The sequence below is a fragment of the Canis aureus genome, chromosome 20, assembly GCF_053574225.1.
Source record: "Canis aureus isolate CA01 chromosome 20, VMU_Caureus_v.1.0, whole genome shotgun sequence".
Taxonomy (NCBI): Eukaryota; Metazoa; Chordata; class Mammalia; order Carnivora; family Canidae; genus Canis; species Canis aureus.
This window is the reverse complement of record NC_135630.1, coordinates 58,427,342-58,446,379: the sequence shown is the minus strand read 5'-3', so window position 1 is coordinate 58,446,379 and position 19,038 is coordinate 58,427,342. Positions and strand designations below refer to the sequence as shown.

Below are 19,038 nucleotides of genomic sequence, written 5' to 3'. Positions count from 1 at the left end.
GTTTACTTCTAGGAGGCAAAAATTACTGTGAAAGTCACTCTTTCTACAAAACTATCATTAGTAGGATTTGTTTATTAAGAACATGCTATGGGGTTCAGGGTAATCGTAATCATTGGAGAATATGAAAGAAGCCAGGTGAAATAAAACTGCTGTGTCTCTCTGCCCCAAATACAACTGTTATTAAAGAAGCGGATTTGATAGTAGAAATATAATTTTAATTTTATTGGCTCATTTTGGTGACTTGGAAAACTTACACTCGACGAGTAAGAATAGGGTGCTTCAGTTGGAGTTGTTATAGTAGACCTGCACTGGAACATTTCAATTATTATAATAATGTCATTTACATATACAACCTATAAGACCATTATATGTGATTTAATTAATTAATCCTAATCTGTAAAATTTACCTAAAAATTGTTCTAATTTTATTAAATGTGCTCTCATCATTCATACTAAATAATTATATAACCCCATCATTGAGATTCATTTTGTGCAAACAAATGGGTTCTTTTCAAGTTAATGAATCATGAACTCATTAAATAATATACCGGTAGAATTAACATTTCTTTCATTAATTACAATTTTAATATGGCCTCTACTAGAATTCATAATAGAAAGAGAGGATATGTAAAATAAAATGCAGCCCCTTATTCTTGATTAATAATGAGTTAGTTGTTGAATTTGTTAAATTCTCCCTTCCCTGGGCAAGAAAGTGAGGAGGAAGGATTGGTGAGAGCTTAGGGTTACAGTCCTGGCCAAAGATACAAAGTGGGGGTGGAAAAGGAGAGAGTTTCCCATCGCTGTGGACATGAGGACAAGATGTGTGGGTCTCAGAAGGGAGTGTTGGAAGCTGAACTTCCTGGAGATCCTCTAGGCAATTTCTCAATGGGATGATGTTGATGTCTGGGGAGGGATGTGCTTGATCCTGTGGCATCTTGGGAGCTGCAGAACAGTTTACGTCCCTGACCTTCACTAATGAAATGACGGCTGCCCTTCCCCCACCCATCACTGTCCCACTGATTCAATAAGATAAACTACCCCCGCTCGTTTCCAAACATCCCCTGGATGACTTTTGCCTTCATTCTCTTTTAAAATAATAATAATAATAATAATAAATCAGGTAATGGCTAGAGTACTTAGTGAAATGATGGTTTTTCCACCAAATTGCCAGTCCTCCCAACATTGTGCTATATTCCAGAGTAGGGATTTTATGAAAAATCGGTCTGCCAAGGGAGCAATGCTTGTGTTCTGAGTACGGTTGAAATCCTCTGGATGCCTAGAGTATGACTGAATAACCTAGTGAAGCTCACCATTTTAGAAATACGTCTTTCTTATGTCAAGTGTGGCTTTTTTTTCCCTTTTCTTCGAGTGTAAGTTTTCCAAGTCACCAAAATGAGCCAATAAAATTAAAATTATATTTCTACTATCAAATCCGCTTCTTTGATAACAGTTGTATTTGGGGCAGAGAGACACAGCAGTTTTATTTCACCTGGGCTTCTTTCATATTCTCCAATGATTACGATTACCCTGAACCCCATAGCATGTTCTTAACAAACAAATCCTACTAATGATAGTTTTGTAGAAAGAGTGACTTTCACAGTAATTTTTGCCTCCTAGAAGTAAACAGCAAGGTAAGCAAAGAGACTGACTATAGTCCAAGATAACTGCTAGCTCTTGGAGACATCATTTGGCTCAATTCTTTTATTTTTCTGCACAGAGGAAAAGATATCCTCTTAAAATTACTGCAGCATCAAAACACTAGGCATCTTTGGGAAGGTAATGGTTTCTAGGGATGTCACAATAAACCACCATAAACTTGGTGGCTTAAAACAGCGGATATCTATTGTCTCACAGTTCTGGAGGCCAGAAGTCTGAAACCAAGGTATGGGGAGGGCCACGCTGCTCTGAACGCTTTGAGAGAGAACCCGCAATGCCCCTCTCCTAGCTTCTCGTGGCTGCCAGCAGTCCTCGCTATTGCTTGGGTTTCGACTGCCCTCCTAGCTCTGCCTCCATCCTTACACATGTCCTTTTCCTCTTTGAGTCTGACTGGGTCACATCTCCCTTTCTTTTCTCTTTTAAGGACATTAGTCATTGGATTTAGGGCTGACCCCAAACTCAGGATGAGCTCATCTCAAGATTCTGAACTTGATTACAACTGCAAGGACTATTTTCAAATAAGGTCACATTCTCAGGTACAAAGGGTTAGGACTTGGACATGACTTTTAGGGCCACTTGAAGCACAGTAAGAAGTGACTTTGAAAGTAGAGAAGAGAATTCAGATAGACAGGTGGCAAGTGCTGAGGACATACTGTCCAAATTTCCTCAGGTGACCTAAGCCGTCAGGTACACATTTACCCTTAATTTGGGTTTCCGAGTGGGTGTCCTAGATCTCCTTTGTCTTTGTCTTTTTTTTTTTCTTTCTTTCTTTCTTTCTTTTTTTTTAAGATTTTTAAAATTATTTATTTATTCATCAGAGAGAGAGAGAAAGAGAGAGGCAGAGACACAGGCAGAGGGAGAAGCAGGCTCCATGCCGGGAGCCCGACGTGGGACTCGATCCCAGGTCTCCAGGATCACGCCCTGAGCTGAAAGCGGCGCTAAACCGCTGAGCCACCAGGGCTGCCCTCCTTTGTCTTTGTATAGAAAATGTGGAAGGGAAACGTCAGAAAAGAATGATTTTGGACACAAGGGGCAGAAGATATAAATATAGTGGCTTAAACAAAAAGGCGGTTATTTTATTTCACGTAACAGAACATTTGGAAATAAGTAGCTGTTGTTGACAGTTCAGTGACCTAAACTTGTCAGGGGATCTCTGTAATTTTCTCGGATATTTCTTCATTTATGTTCTTTCATAAGACGGCCGGCTCAGTTCCGTGTTGCAGAAATGTACTCAAGGCAGAAAAAGAGAGAAAGACCATGGGCGTGCTGGGAGTGCTAGACGTCTTTTATACAAAAAGGCAAGATCTTTTCTTGAACCCCAGCAGACATTCAGTTTGCATTTTATTGGACAGAACTGTGTCAATGAGCACCTCTAACCACAAGGTACAGGGAAGGGAGGACAGGGCCAAGGTTTTCAAAGTTCACGTTATACATTGCTTCATTTTTACCAAAGATTTACATTAGTGCCTGTTTGCACTAACCAACTGAAAGGAATCTGAAGAGGATTTTCACTTTTATGAGAAAAGGAGAAAACTGAAAATAACCATTCAGCATTTTCCAGTGAGCCCTTACGGAGGCAGTGCGCACGCAAGCAGCGGGAACGGCCCGTAAGCTCCTTCCCCAGGGACTCTGCTTGGCAGCTCTACACCAAGCCACTGGATCTTTGAATTGTGTCTGTGAGCATCTGTACTGTATCTTGATTTGCTTTATGCATCCATGTGTAAGGTGTGTCTTAACCTATCAGCAAAGCCTTAGAGAGGCTATTTTTGGGGTCTGGGGATGCTCAAAAAATGTTTTCCATATAAACTAATTGTAACTGCTGTTTTGCTTTGCGCCATTTCAGTTTACAAAATATTTCATGGGGACACTCTTTTGGGTAGTGAAGCTTCACTGGCTTCTACAGTGGGGGAGGCAAGGAAGAGGGAAGTTAGATTGTCTATTGGGTTTGCTAATCAATAAAATTGCTGAGGGGAGAGAAGTGTCTTCCATTACTTTAGCAACATATCTCTTTCATGTATCTATACCAGAGAAGCAAAGGATAAGAAAAACCTTGAAATAGGAGAGCAGGATTCCAGTGCTAGTTGCACCATCATTCATCTTTGAATAGGTGATCTGAACTGACTGGACCTCAGTTTACCTCATCTGGAAGCAGGCAGTGGACCAGCTTGCTTCGTATGTTATCTCTACCTTTGAAAGTTTATGATTCTATTGATCCATTATCAACAGGGTATTTCTTTTGGCTACTCTTGTAATTCCAGGGGTGGTTTTCCACCGAATTGCCACATCGAGGAGCATAATTACCACTGAGAGTATCAGAAGGAACTATGGAGATACAACTCCCTTATTCCGTGAAGTATGGTTATACCGGTGCTAGGGAGAGAAAATGAATCTTTTTATTTTATTCTTCGTATCTATTTATATATTTGTTTTTTGTGTGTTTGTTTTTTAAGAGGGTTAGAAGAAGAGGGAGAAGCAGACTCTCCACCGAGCAGGGAGCCTGATGTGGGGCTGGATCCCAAGACCCCTGGATCACGACCTGGGCTGAAGGCAGAGGCTTAACCGAGCCACCCAGAGGCACCTATATATTTATATTTGAATTAGGGTGAGCCAACTCGTTCCGAATATAGCCAAGCTTAGGAATGACTGCAATCATTGAAAGGTTTATTTCAAAGCAATTGCAAAATTAGATGAAAGCCTAACAATTTCTGAAATGTCCTTTTTTTGGTGGCTGCCAAATGAGCCTCTGGCCTCTTTTGAAGGATGTGCCCATCCTCAGAGCACACCAGAGTCAATCACATGCACGTTGCATTGTCTCCTTGCTGGGCCCTGGTGAGGAAGACATCCTTTTGCTCAGGAAAGAGAAGCCCCACTCCCATTTTCCTCAAAGGACTGACTCATGAGGCTATTCTGATGATGCTCAATAACTATCCATAGAAGTACATGAGCTCAATCAGGCAGGAAGTGAGGCCCTTGAATTAAATCAAAGGTTGTGGCAGCATTTCTATCTGTTTTTGCAAAACTCATGAAAGGGTTTCATTTCATGTGGTATGAAAAATCAATAAGCAAGGAGTGATTTCAGTCATTTAAGTGCAGTATGACTAAAATTGGCTGTGGAGAACCCACAAATGGAATTCTGATAGTCATTAAATTTTGACAATTTAAAAAGCACACAGATAAGTGAAATATATATATTCTGCTCAAACTGTGCTTAAAGTATTTTTTTTTTTTACCTGACATGAAAACATCAAATATTTGATGTCTATATAGAGAGTGGGGGAAACATCACTTTCATTAGAAAAGTCTAGTAGGCGAGGTCTACTGCAGTGTGTAAGAGTAATGGGATGAGCTGTGTATAATCCTATCTATGCCGTTCTTGGCTCAGACCCATCCCTCCACCTCCGCTCCAGTCCTGACTCAAGTATATTGTCTCAGCTTTCAGTATAGTGCCCTCAACCACGGGCATTAAAGGATTATGTGGTTGAGACACTCCTCCAGTTTCTGTGTCCTAATTAGTCCAGAGTGTGGGTGAGTGGCACCAATCTTCTTAGTGAAAGACATAGGGAAGTGATATTCAAGCTCTTATGGTCCTATAAAAACCACCTAAAATACGTTCGATTTTCATTAACAAAAAAAAATGGACCTTCATATAGTTAAAGTTTGACATCTATAAATTTTCATCATGAGCAGTTTTAAAGAATATAATTTTTAAGTTTTTCCTAAGAATATAAATTCTGGCACGTTGGTAACACTGACATCTAAAAATGAAATGGTTACTGCAATCGTTTAAATGTATCCAATAGGGACCCCTGGGTGGCTCAGCGGTTTAGCGCTGCCTTCGGCCCAGGGCGTGATCCTGGGGTCCCGGGATCAAGTCCCACATCTGGCTCCCTGCATAGAGTCTGCTTCTCCCTCTGCCTGTGTCTCTGTGTCTTTCTCTGTGTCTCTCATTAATAAATAAATAAAATCTTTAAAAATAGAAGCATCCAATAAAATTTATATAATTTAATGATTTCATATTTACGATCATCCATTATTAAACTACAGGAACATTCTCCTCTTAATTGCATAAAATTTTATATTGTTCCTTTTTTAATGTAAACTTATATTTCCATTTCACTTTTCCATATCTTTATGTTGGAAAGTCTTTTATTGGTCATTCTATGACTTAAAAAAAAGTGTATATATGTAAATATATAATTAAAAAATGTCATAATCATGGGCTTTTTTTATTTAAAATGTCATGAATTAAGATAATTATTATTAGCATACTACTGACCAAACAGCATAAATTATTACACAGTTGGATAAGTGTGTAATACTTAATGAGAATAAAAAGCAAAATCACAGCAAAGATGTATTTCTTAATAAGATGAATTGAACTTCAGGGGCTCCTGGGTGACTCGGCTGGTTAAGCATCAGACTCTTGATTTCGTCTCAGATCATATCTCAGAGTTGTGAGATGGAGCCCATAGTTGGCTCCGGGTCAAGCCTCCTTAGGAGTCTGTCTCTCCCTCTCCTTCTGCCCCTCCTTCCCACTCATGCTCTCTCTAAATAAAGAAGAAACGATGAATTGAACTTACCTATGAACAAATATTATTTATTGTTAAACAGAGTTCATCCTTATGGTGATTCTATTTTTTTGTTTTTGTGGTTGTAAGCATTAAAAAACTTGTTTGCATAGGTAAATAGATGAGAAGGGAAGGACTTTTATTATAAAAATCCCTTTAACATTTTCTGAGTTACATAATTGCATAGGGATCTACCGTTTAAAAAGCCATTTCTAAAAAAAAAAAAAAAAAGCCATTTCTAGTGATTTGTCTTTAATAACTTGATTAGGTCTTCCTTCAATTTTGTTGATGGCAATGACTTGGAAATCACGTAAGTCACAAAAGAATGTGTTAGCGACTAGAAGGGTTATTTACTTTCTCAAAATAAACTCGATATTTCAATTTTGTCCTTGATTTATTGCTCTGGTGCTTTTTACACCCCAGAGGAAGGGCCAGCGTAAGATTCAGGAGGCCAGCATAAGGCTCACTGGGCTTAGAGCTGCCAGGGGCTTTTCTTTCTTGTGCTATGTTTGTAGAACTCTACAGGTAAGAAATTGTATGGAGCAAGAAGGTGGTGGTGCTGCTTGCACAAGGTGGACAAATCTCAAGGTTTTTGAACTGTACATTGACAACCTGGAACATACCTGGATCATAAAGAATATGAAAGAATATAAAAAGTAGGCTTTTGGAGAATGATTAAAGAAATACTTTTGTCAGAATTAGAAAAGGCATAGGAAAACATAGGTTGTCTATAACACAGTTCAGAGAAAGATTAAGACTATTCAATATTTTGGCAGGAAGCAAAACTAGGATCAATGGTCCCATCAACAGGAGGAATTTTGGACAACTCTCACTCCCACTGATGCAGTAAGAGTCCTCACTCCCTTTACTACCGGAAATAATCAAGCAGTGACTATACTATGTTTTCAAAGGATGCTGTACAGAAACGTTCTGTATCATGCAGTGGGGTGGAGCAAGAGACCTACAGGATCCCTTCTACTTTTGAGATTCTATGTATCTTAGCCTAGAGAAAACAGAGGTGTTCTAAGAGCCACAACTCCCAGTAGGAGTAAAGCAGCATCTGTGTTGAAATAGTAATATGCTTTCCATTCATAAAATGTGTTGCCCGTTACCTAATGTAGTGGAACATTATTTGAACTCTTTGTCTGGTAGTGTGGATGGATATGCACGGATTAACCACACTCCTCTGTCTAATCCCCTTTGTGGCCAAGGGCATGAAGTTCTGAGACTACTGGGTTTGGAAGTACAGTCTGTGGCTAAGGCATAGAACCAAGCCAGGCTGCCCACTTGGGGATCAAAGCAAGATATTTGTGCTCAACCAGTTCTCTGACCAATTTAGCTAACCATATGTGCTTTTCTTACAATTAACCTCAACTCAGGGGGGTTGAGATTCATTTAAACGCTATACTTGATACTAAGGCCCACTGTAGTCAAACATTTATCTATCTAGGAAGGTATTTGAATTTGAATGATTATCAATTCTGGAAGTCCCTGGGTCATTTTTTTTTTTTTTTTTTTTTTTTTTTTTAGATTTATCTATTTATTTTAGAGAGGGTGGGAGGGGCGGAAGAAGAGGAAATCCCAAGCAGACTCCAAGCTGAGTGCAAAGCCCCAGCTGGGCTCTATCTCATGACCCTGAGATCACAACCTGAGCTGAAATTAAGAGTTGGAGGTTTAACAGACTGCCACGCTGGCACACTTGGGTCAATTTTTAAAAGATTTTATTTATTTATTTGAGAGAGAGAGAGTGATTGAGTGAGGGAGAGCATGATGGGGTCAGAGGGAGAAGCAGACTCCCCACTGAGCAGGGAGCCTGATGTAGAACTTGATCCCAGAACTCTGGTATCATGACCCAAGCTGAAAGCAGATGCTTAACTGACTGGGTCACCCAGGGGCCCCTGAGTCATCTTTTTTTTAAGAATGTGTCTCTGGGCTGCCATTTGCCCACCCAATAGTGTGGTTTACTATTTATCTACATATTCTTCAGGTGTTATAATTAATACATTCATTTGTTCTGCACTTTAAAATGCTTTTATGTGCAATGATTTTACTTAACCTCATCAAATATGCCCTTTGATCAGACTTTGTTCCTGTGCATCATGCAGCTATATCTTCTCCAAACTAAAGTCTCCAAATAACAAATGGGTAACTTAGCCAATTTGTTTGAGTTTCAAAATTCATATATCGTGCTTGAATTGTGTACAAACAAGTCCTATATAAGTGAAATTATTGTTTAATTTTCAGGGTTTTATTTTATTTTTTAACATACACAAATCTTAATTTAGGTAGAGATGATAACTTCTACAAAGTAATATATGCTTATTCAAAAAATCAAAACTACTGAAGTGTATGAAAGTCCTCCTCCTCCTCTCTCCCTTGTTATAATTCCACTCCTCAGAAATAAGAATTATTAACTGTAATTAATCCTTAAAGACCTCTTAAATACATATATAAATGCACTTTTTGTATTACATGCTGTGCTATAACTTGCATTTTTAGATTTTAAGTAGTTATTTTTAACAAAATTAGATTTTAAACTCTGAGCTTGTTGAGGAAACAGCAGTCCCCAAACACTGCCCTCTCATCATTTCCTGCTCCCCAGAGTTAATCACTAACATTTTTAGCTTCTTATCTTAGTATTTACAGTTACATTTCTTGGTAGTATGCTTATAGTATATTGGTTTTTTTTTTTCAGTGTAAGCGGTATTTATTGACCCCCATGCACATACACGCACACACCTACAAACCTTCATCTTCTTTCTATCCTACGGGTACAGTCATCGAGTAGTTTGAGTATCAATATATATTATTTACATTACTATGAGTATGTACATATTATTCACATTTGAACAATGTGGGGATTCTATGATTAGTTTTCCTTTCCTGCAACCCTTCCTGTTTTCCCTAAACTTACAAGTTTTTTTTTTTTTTTTTTTGGTTTATCTGTTTGCCTGCTTGTTTTACTCTAAAGACTTATCACCTAATGCATCTTTAAACTCTCCAAAACCAGTGTAAATTTAATTTCAATAGGCACAAGGATAGGCATTTCACCAACTTCATCTTCTTACAGGAATAGCTTTGATAAATATGTTAAGGAAATATATATTTAAAAAAACAATTTGAGTCAATCTATTCTGACTTCTGTCATTTATACATACAACATATCATTCATATAGTATATAAGCCTTATATGATTCATTTATTCTGGTTGAATATGTTAAACCAAATTATGATTGCATTTTATCCATCCCTACTGCATACTTTTTACTATTTTGCATACAAACAATGCTTGATAAAATTTCCATGTAAATACTGAATGAACATGTCTAAAGGGTCAACAATAATTAGCAAAATCATCCTACTATAATTTTCCTTGACTCTGTGCTCTTCATACATCTTAAGAACAGCGAAACACCTTGAGGACACAGAATCTTCCAAAACTTGAGAAACTATTTTTATTCTGAGGAGCCCTTTGGGAAAACTCTTGTTGAGTCAGGAAGGTTAGAAATACAAACTGTAGTGACCCTAACAGAAAGAAGTCTCACTCACCTCTCTCAAACAGGTACTTAGGAGAAGCGAAATCTGGTTATCTTTCCTTGTCATCACCCCCACCCATGCCTGCTCTGATCTATATCTAGCAAACCCAGTGTGCAAATAATATATATTTTCTAGCCCGTTTTTTAAAAAAATCTTTCCAACCCCTTTCATTTCTCCTCCTGTAAATAACTAGTTCCTATTGTTGCTTTGACTTACCTCTTAAGTTGACAGCATTACTAGCCTGTAGAGCTATAGTGCCTGGGGAAAGAACGGAAATCACTTGCTCTGGCAAGAAGCTCAAGCCCAGCCACCCAATTCCCCTGAAGTGGAATATTTTTCTGGCATACAAGTTAAAACAAGATGGGGCAACTCTATGTACTTCATGAAATGATTTTTACCATGAACCACGAGGGAATTCTAACAATTGCTGGAGCAAGGATAAATGAACGTGATGTGCTACTGGCTATGCATTGGATTTTCAAATCTGGATTTCAAAACTGTCTATGAACATAATAGGTGGAATAAAAATGGGAAAAAAACGAGAAGTTTTCACATGCATCTTGATGTGATTTCATTTCATTTCAAACCACGTTTTAGATATTCCTCTGTTGCTATTATCTACACATATAGGTATGTGCTCTTTGATTCAAGCTCTCTTCTCCATTATTTCAGTTATTCACACAACATAGATGGAATAGCACAAGCTCAGTCACATCTGGTTGAGTGGGTGTAGTTGACTTTTGAGCTAATTTCATAGTTTTCTCCCCAAGACACACCCATAAGTTCTACCCGATGGCTTTTCAGCATCTGTAATGTGGTTAAAAGATTTGGATTTCCATGATGTGCAAAAAAAGTATGAATAAGTATTTGTGTAATGTAGGCTGTATAATGGCCCTTGTATTAAAAACTTCAGACAGAATTTTAACCAGCCATCTCAAAAACCCAAAGCTACAAATGTTCACATTTCCACTAATAGCCGGTGGGAAATGTCTATCAATGATGATATTCTAAGCTCTCGGGCTGTTTTGATTATCATCATACATATAGCACCCTGTACCTGCTTGGTCCTCAATAATAATTTGTTGAATGAATGAATCATCATAATTCAATATTAAGCAATGTCTTCTCAATTGTAGCACTAAAACTATATAAAGTCCTGAATATGAAATCCAATGGACACATCTAATTGGACTCCTCTGCCATATTTCAAATGTTGATTACTCCTTTGTCCTCAGTGATTTCACTTTCTTTGGCCTCTTCTATATCAGCAAGTAATTTCTGTTATCTTGTCAGTCGTCTTCTTAGGTTGCTCTTCTTTTACTCCTTAAACATTAGTGTTCTTCAGAATTTCTGCCAGCATCTGCTCTTCCCACTCTAAATTCTTTCCTGGGGCCATCTTATTCAAGATAATTATCAGTTATAGATTGCATGTGCCACATGGAAGAATGAGAAAAGAGAAGTGAGCCCAGGACAGGAGTTTATTTTTCTTTCATATGACAGATGGGCCATCCTGCGCAAGTATAGCAGCTCAAGGATGCTGGGGCTGATGTCTGCTAGCCTTTCTCTCATGGTCGTGGTCAGTCACAACATGGCTGCTGCAGCTCCAATAGTAAAATCTGCAGATATTCAGGCATCAGGAGGATAAGAAAAGGACAAGAGCTAGTTGAGTCTGTCACCCTCCTTCAGAGTATTTAAAGAATCTCTCCTCAATAACATGAACTTACTTTTCACTAGCCAAAATCCTGTCACATAGCTACATCCATCTGCAAAGAGCACTGGAAAACAGTTTACTTTATTTTTAAAATAGGGTGCTGCTAGTAAGGAAGAGGAGCTCTAACAGTACTCACATCCCGATGACCTCCAAATTATTGCTTTAAACCTGACTTCTCCTTTAGATTTAAGCTCATTCATCCAAGTGTTTACTAGATGTCTACACCAGTAGAAAAAAGTCTCAATGATCTCTCAATCCCAATATGTCTAGATCCCTAAACTTTGTCTCCATCTTATACTTGATTTCCTTCCCTTACCATACCATCTGCATTCATTGAGTCAACCACATTTATTTTATATCAACTATATGCCAGACACCATACTAGGAGGTGGCTTTACAAATATGAATGGGCCTATCAAAGGAATCTAGAAACTACCTAAAAAATCCACAAATGGGTGATGTCAAGTGCTACCCAGATCCCCGTTTGGGACTGCCTTCTTTCTTCCAGCTGTGGGGATTGTTAGAATCCCAGAATTGCTCTAAACTGAAGAAGGCTTCCTTGCCTATATGATCAAGCACACTTCCCAGAAGTAGCTGGTTGAAGTAAGAGCACAAAGCTTCTTTGCCTTAAGATGGGGCAAATGTGAAGAACTGTCCCAGCCTCAGAGCTTGCTACGAGGTCATATGAGGCTTATGAAGTGATTGCATCACAATTTGACTCTTGTTTCTATTCAGTCTTACTTCATTCATTCATGCACAGACATTGTTTCTGAGTGGGATCCTCTATGTACTTCCCAAGAGTAAATTGGGATGGCATAATGGTGTATAGGAATGAACAGGTGGGGCAGGGTCCTTGGTAGTGGAGCATTTTGAGGAAGGGGTCATTAAAGAATCATTGAATTAGAGGACTGCCACTGGAGGCAACGGAAGCACTGGAGAAAAACAGGGGCAAACTAAGGCTGATAATAATAATTCAAAGCGAATTGTGAAAACCAGAGAGTCTCCTTGTCAGCCAATAAACAAAATTTCATCTGCAACCAGAGGGCAGAGAAAAGCGAAGATCAGACTCATCACTGAATTATAAGAGTTGCAGAATTCTTGAGGTTGAATTCTCAATCTCAGCGATTCAGCTAGACAAAGTCCAGGGTGTTACTTGGGAAAGAGTGGGACCCTGAAACTGGGATGGGGGCATCTGGATCAGTGCATAAAAAGTCTTGAATCCCCAGATCCCTCTGTATTTTCTGGTTCCACAGAAATGGCCAACTCTTCTCTATGAAAGTCTCTTGTAGATAATGGTGAAGGTTCTAACTGGCAAGACTATATAAACTCCTTTCAGGATGTACCCCCACTTCTCTTCCTGGATACAGAAGAATAACTATAACTAAGTTATAATATAGATCAAGAAGACCTGAGTCTGCTAAAAGAGGAAAGGGACTGCATCACAAAGAAGCTGTAGAATCTAGCTGGGGATATGTGTATGGGACCAAAGTTGCTGATCAAGGAGGGCAGAGCATAAAGTTAGAAAAGGAAAACTTTGTCAAGATGGGAGCACTCTACCAATATATAGGATTTAAGACCCTGGCAGGGACCCAAAGAATCTGGGTAGATGTGCAGATGAGCTAGCTCTGGGAAGCTAAAAGACAATGATGGCACAAATTTAGTGAAGTAGAAAAGACGGAACTGCCATGATTGAAAGTGGAAGAAGGTATTGAAAGGCTCAGAAAACTGAGATGCAGTAGATAAGGTGGGAAATCCCAAAAGCCAACACTCTTCTGTGGGATGGCCTAGAGGATTCCCCATTTAGGACAGTGATAAAAAATACATTGGTGAAAAGACCACCTACTGAATGGAAGAAGATATTTGCAAAAGACATATCTGATAAAGGGTTAGTATCCAAAATATATAAAGAACTTAGGCAGCTCAACACCAAAAAACCAAATAATTCAATTAAAAATGGGCAGAAGATGAGTAGACATTTCTCCAAAGAAAACATACAGATGACCAACAGACACATGGAAAGATGCTCAACATCACTCATCATCAGGGAAATGCAAATCGAACCAACGATGTATCACCTCATACCTGTCAGAATGGCTAAAACAAAAAACTCAAGAAACAACAAGTGTTGACGAGGATGTGGAGAAAAAGAACTTTATGTACTGTTGGTGGGAATGCAAAGTGATGCAGCTACTGTGGAAAACAGCATGGAGGTTCCTCAAAAAATTAAAAATAGAACTATCCTTTTACTCAACAATTGCACTGCTCAGTAAAAAAATTATGAAAACACTAATTCAGAGGGATATATGCACCCCTCTGTTTTATAGCACCATTATTTACAGCAGCCAAATTATGGAAGCAGCCCAAGGGTCCATCAATAGATGAATAAATAAAGAAGATTTGGGGCAGCCTGGAGGGCTCAGCGGTTTAGCGCTGCCTTTAGCCCAGGGCCTGATTCAGGAGATCCAGTATCAAGTCCCACATTGGGCTCCCCACAAGGAGCCTGCTTCTCCCTCTGCCTGTGTCTCTGCCCCTCTCTGCCTCTGTGTCTCTCATGAATGAATAAATAAAATCTTTAAAAAAAGAAGATGTGGAGTATGTATACAATGGAATATTACTCAGACATAAAAAGTAATAAATCTTGCCATTTGTACTGACATGGAGAGTATAATGCTAAATGAAATAAGCCAGTCAGAGAAAGACAAATACCACATGATTTCATCCATATGTGGAGTTTAAGAAACACAACAAATGAACAAAGAAAGTAACAAACCAAAAAATAGACTCTTAACTATAGAGAACAAACAGAGGGTTCCAGGGGTGGGGTGTGTGAAATAAGTGAAGAAGATTAAGAATTACACTTCATGAGCACTGAGTATTATATATGGACTTGTTGAAACACAACCAAAAGTAACATAACACTGCATGTTAACTACACTGGACTTAAAATTAAAAATATATATACATATTTTTTTAAAAAAATGCATTGGTGAGAGTGGCACAACCATCATGATATGATGATGATCATTCTCTCTTGGTCTGGACTGATGCTAGGAGACACTCTTACAGAACTTAGCTTTCTGATAGCAATGGGGGTGATAGGGTCCCAGGAATAATAGGGCCAGGTGGGCATAATTTCATTATGAGTGTTGAGTTTGGAGGAGCAGCCAGGAAAGCTTCGCCTGTAGAGAGTTATGGAGATGGTTAATAGAACACAGCATCCCCAGGGGGCGAGATAGAAGGGCAGCCGACAAGGGTATTGCTCAATCTAGTTATTAAACCGAAATTGAGGATGGATAATCAGAAGGCTGAGAGCACCTGCTCGCCAAAATACTCATGATTCTTTTCCCAGTTTATAGGTTAGATCCCTAGCAGGAAGGATGCTGTTTTTGATCCAAATGTCTCATAACAGAGTTTGTCTATGAGTTGTTGCGCAAAAGACAAAATATCTCCTACTAGTACGTATACCTCAAGCGCAAACACACACATATTGCAAATTATGACCCAAAAGCAGTTCTCAGCATGAGATTTTACCTCATGCACTCATATTTGAAATTAAAAAAAAAAAAGCATAAAGGAAAGAAAGAAAATATTGGACTAGGTCTATAATTTCAGAGTGAGATAAACTGTCGGCCTCTCTCTCTCTCTCTTTTTTTTTTTTTCCATTATAACTTAGATTGGACTGGGGATTTTCAAAATTGATCTTCTAAGAGAAGCATAAGTTTGATTGGCTGAAGGGTATGAGGGAGGGCAATAAATGGGCTGGGGGGGTGAAGGGTGCTCGGACCAAAGCTTACACAAAAGGCTCACTCCGGGAAGATGCAACGTGATTCCAGAAGCAGGGTTCTAGTACATCGGTGTCAGAAGAGCGTAGCCCTCGGTGCTCTGATCTAGTGGCTGGACACAGGAATCACACTTTGGGCCCCATCCTGACAAGTGTCACTAGATTCCTACTCAATGTTTGTCCAAGGTTGAGGAGTCGTCTACAACACACTTTCCTTCTGTCGAGAGAGCCCATTTCTAAAGTCCTTTCTGCTACGCACTAATTCACAGATGAAAAAATATATATATATCTGACACCTCATATTTTTTTTTTTTGACACCTCATATGTTTATTAACTAACTTTCTGATGTTGATTTGATAGAAGCACTTGTACTGGTGGCTTCGGGAATGTGGCCTTTTTGACACCCCGTTGGCCGATTATCCCTGCACTGTGACTTACCTTCTGATTGTAATGCCTGCTGCGCCTGGTTTGCAGTTGAACCTTACCACACACAACATAGATGATATAAAATTCGTGAGTTTCGTTTAACAGTTAAAAAACACAAGACAAAACAGAAGCAGCCCCTGCTGACATTGCCAGGTAACCGCTGAGGTGGACTCTGTGTGCTGGGAAGCCGAAGAGGCCGCCGTGGGTGAGCCGGGCGGAGGCTGCAGGCACACGTGTGTGCCTACTGTGTGCATGTGTGGCCTTCTGAGACACTCATGGTGACCATTGGACATGCTCAAAGTCAAAATTCAAGGTCCTTCAGTTATGAGTTTTGAGTCCTGCTTCCTGAAAATAGGTAATACACCCTTGGGTTTTCATTTGATGCCCTTCCCTTCCCACCCACTTAGAAGTCCAGGGCCCAGGGTTCACCTTTAAAGCAGCCAGCAGTCCTGGTCTCACTTTCCTGGAGTGTTTTGGGGGGGTGGGAAGCAGAAGGTGGGGGACAACTGGGGGGGGAAGGCCGGGGAGATGTCACATCCCCTTGGGGACAGCCCTGGGTGAAGTGCCCAGTGTCTGACCACCAGATCCTTGCAGTTAATTTAAGAGTCACTCATTCTCTGAATGATTTCTTTAAGAGAGAAGCCTTACTTGTCTGCTGTGGCTGACGCCGCTAACTACGTTAACCACATAACCACAGCTCTGCCTTTCTGCTTGTGTGTGTGTGTTGGGTGGATAATCATTTTAGAAATAAGGGAGAGCTCCAGCGTGAATTAGGGCGGGGCCTGGAAGCTTCAAAAAGGGAGCAGCTCCAGAAACGAGCCCTTAGGGGACGGGAGTAGAGAGGCTTTCATGCAATTCCACTGTCGAACTGTGCCCAGTTCTTCCAGAAAGAGTGTTGCCTTAGCTTGATTGAAATAGAGATTAGGTAGTGAGCAGATGGAGCCCGTTGGAGGCGTTGGGCCGGCCGGCTGGTTAGACTGAGTCCATGGAGCCTGGGTGGGGAGCAGCCGGGCGGGAGGAGGGCAGAGTATTCCAAACAGAGCAGCTGTTTCCAAAAATCCTTCACTCTTATGAAATGGTGGAACCTGGAAGTAGATCAAAACCTGGAATTCAAAACACCAAAATCATAAAATATGTCTGGCCTGGCTCTATCACTTAAACAGAAAAAAGTAGCTCGAAGAAGGTCAAGGCCACGCGGGGTCCTAAAGGTTCAGGTGCAGAAAAACCCCTAGAAAAATCCAGCTACTTTTGACTTCTGTGGGGGAATTCAGTTGATCACGGGCCCAAGTTTCCATCCTCACCTTCCTCGAGGTTCTAGGTAGCAAAAAGGAAAATTCATATTCAAGTATACGTGTTGTTAGATTGATCCCGCCCCAAAAGAAGTTTCTGTTCTGCTTAATGCTGTACTGCCCAGTAGAGCAGCCGTCAGCCACGTGTGACAACTGAGCACTTGAAATGAGTTTTTTTTCTTTGTTGTAGTCAAATAAAAGTTTAGTAACTAGGGACGAAGAGGTTTGGGGTAGATACAAAAAAGTAGTAAATCTGCTTTCCAGTGTACTCTGTACAAGGGGAAGGAAAGCTTAGAAACTGGTGTTTCTCAATAAGGAGTTTCTATTATGACCCCACAATAAAGAAAGAGTAAAAGGCAGAAACTGGGAGAGTAATGAATATTGAGTACTGCAGAATTCAGAGTCTAGGGTCCATCTAATAGTAGTAAAGTAAAATAAATAAATAAATAAATAAAAATAAATAAATAATCAGGGCTGTAAAGATCCAAGGTTTCCCAGACCTGTTCAAAATTTATACTGGTCAGGAATAAAGTCTGAAAAACATAACTACTCAGAGAGATTTTCATAAAGCTGCGTTTAATAATTTTTCTGATGCTAATCTTTCCTGTTCTTTATGAAATCACGGCGAGAGCAGATGGATGGCACTTTTTAATATCCCTGTTTTTGCAAGACTGAAAGTTGGCAACGCTCATCCTATCTCATATGTATTTAAACTACTGTTGGACAATAGATTGTAAAAAAAATCCATGAACCACTAATTCGGTTTACTTTTTATTTTACAAACGAGAAGACGGAGTCCTGGGAATGTTGAATGACTTGCCCACACCCCACCCTCCTTCCCATGCAGCAGTGCGGTTCCAGTGGCTCCTTCTCATCTCTCGCACTGCATCCACGGTCATCCCAAGTGCCTCACAACCAAGACTAGAGCTTATAGACGGGCTCACGAGGTGAGCGCTCCATGAACACTTCCAATGTCCATTTCCACTTTTCCAACCACCTTCCATGGTTACTTGGGAAAGTCTTACGGTTAAAGATGAGTGATGCTCAGCGCACCTGGGTGGCACAGTCAGGTGAGCAAGACTCTTGGTTCCGGCTCAGGTCCTGATCTCCGTGTCTGCTGTGAGATTGCGCCCCATGTCAGGCTCCCCACTCAGCCTGGGGGTGCTTCAGATTCTCTCTCCTTCTGCCCCTCCTCCACTTTCTCTCTCAAACAAATAAATCTATCTTAAAAAAAAAAAAATGAAGGATGCTCTTCTTTTACAAATTGCAACTTCATGGACACCATGAGCCTACCCAGGCCAAAACCATCACGCCTTCAGTCTTACGTTTCGTAAAGCATCTCATTGAGATTTCAATGATACATGCCCAGGGTGGGTAAATCAACTTTCAGAATTCTATCAGAAATGCCTTTGCACTTAGATTAGATTTAGCTGGGGGGATGGACCAGTTCCATTGTATTGACATCTCAGTCCATTGTGTCACTTGGTGAGTCTCAGACATGCATTGTATTATGGCAAATTGTACTCACCAAATTTCTCTACAACACATTATTATTATTCTTATTCTTACTTTCTAAATTAACAAGGTTTCCACAGCTCCTAAATTTGCTTTTTTTAATGCACAAGCTGATTTGATTACTTTTATCAAAATAACAATCGGAACATAAATTATCCAGCTTTGACTAAATTTTTAAAATTACTGACCAAAACCAACTGATACATAAAACTATTCCCTCAACTCTGTAAAAACTCAGTTTGTTACTCATCTATTTTCTGCTGGTTAGGATTACTTAGTCATCAGGTACTAGTAGAAATCTCTTCTTGAAAAATATCAGTTTCTAGAATTTCTTTCCCCTTGGGATTGGGGTCACCAGAAGGGCAATTTCATATTTTTTCTTCTATCCAGAAATATGTTCCTCCTTTTTTTTTTTTTTTTTTTTTTTTTTTTTAACTAGCATCTTGTTTCACGAGGGGAAAAAAAGTTCATATGCAGGGTTCATTAGCCACATAGAGCTCATGACTATTGAGCTGGGCAGTGCAGATATGGAACATTTTTATCATCACAGTTAA

General features: G+C 39.7%; 1 long non-coding RNA gene across 2 annotated transcripts in view; it reads right to left on the bottom strand.

Moving 5' to 3' along the window:
- The window catches only part of LOC144291999 (uncharacterized), a 113,276-nt gene that overhangs the window by 25,542 nt on the left and 68,696 nt on the right, over positions 1–19,038 (bottom strand). Inside the window, exon 4 of one of the 2 annotated variants that reach the window (XR_013359543.1) lies at positions 11,222–11,377. The exons of the other annotated variant lie outside the window; for it this stretch is intronic. This is a non-coding gene — a long non-coding RNA (uncharacterized LOC144291999). Of the gene's footprint in view, positions 1–11,221; positions 11,378–19,038 lie in introns of those variants that run through there. 2 annotated transcript variants of the gene reach the window in all.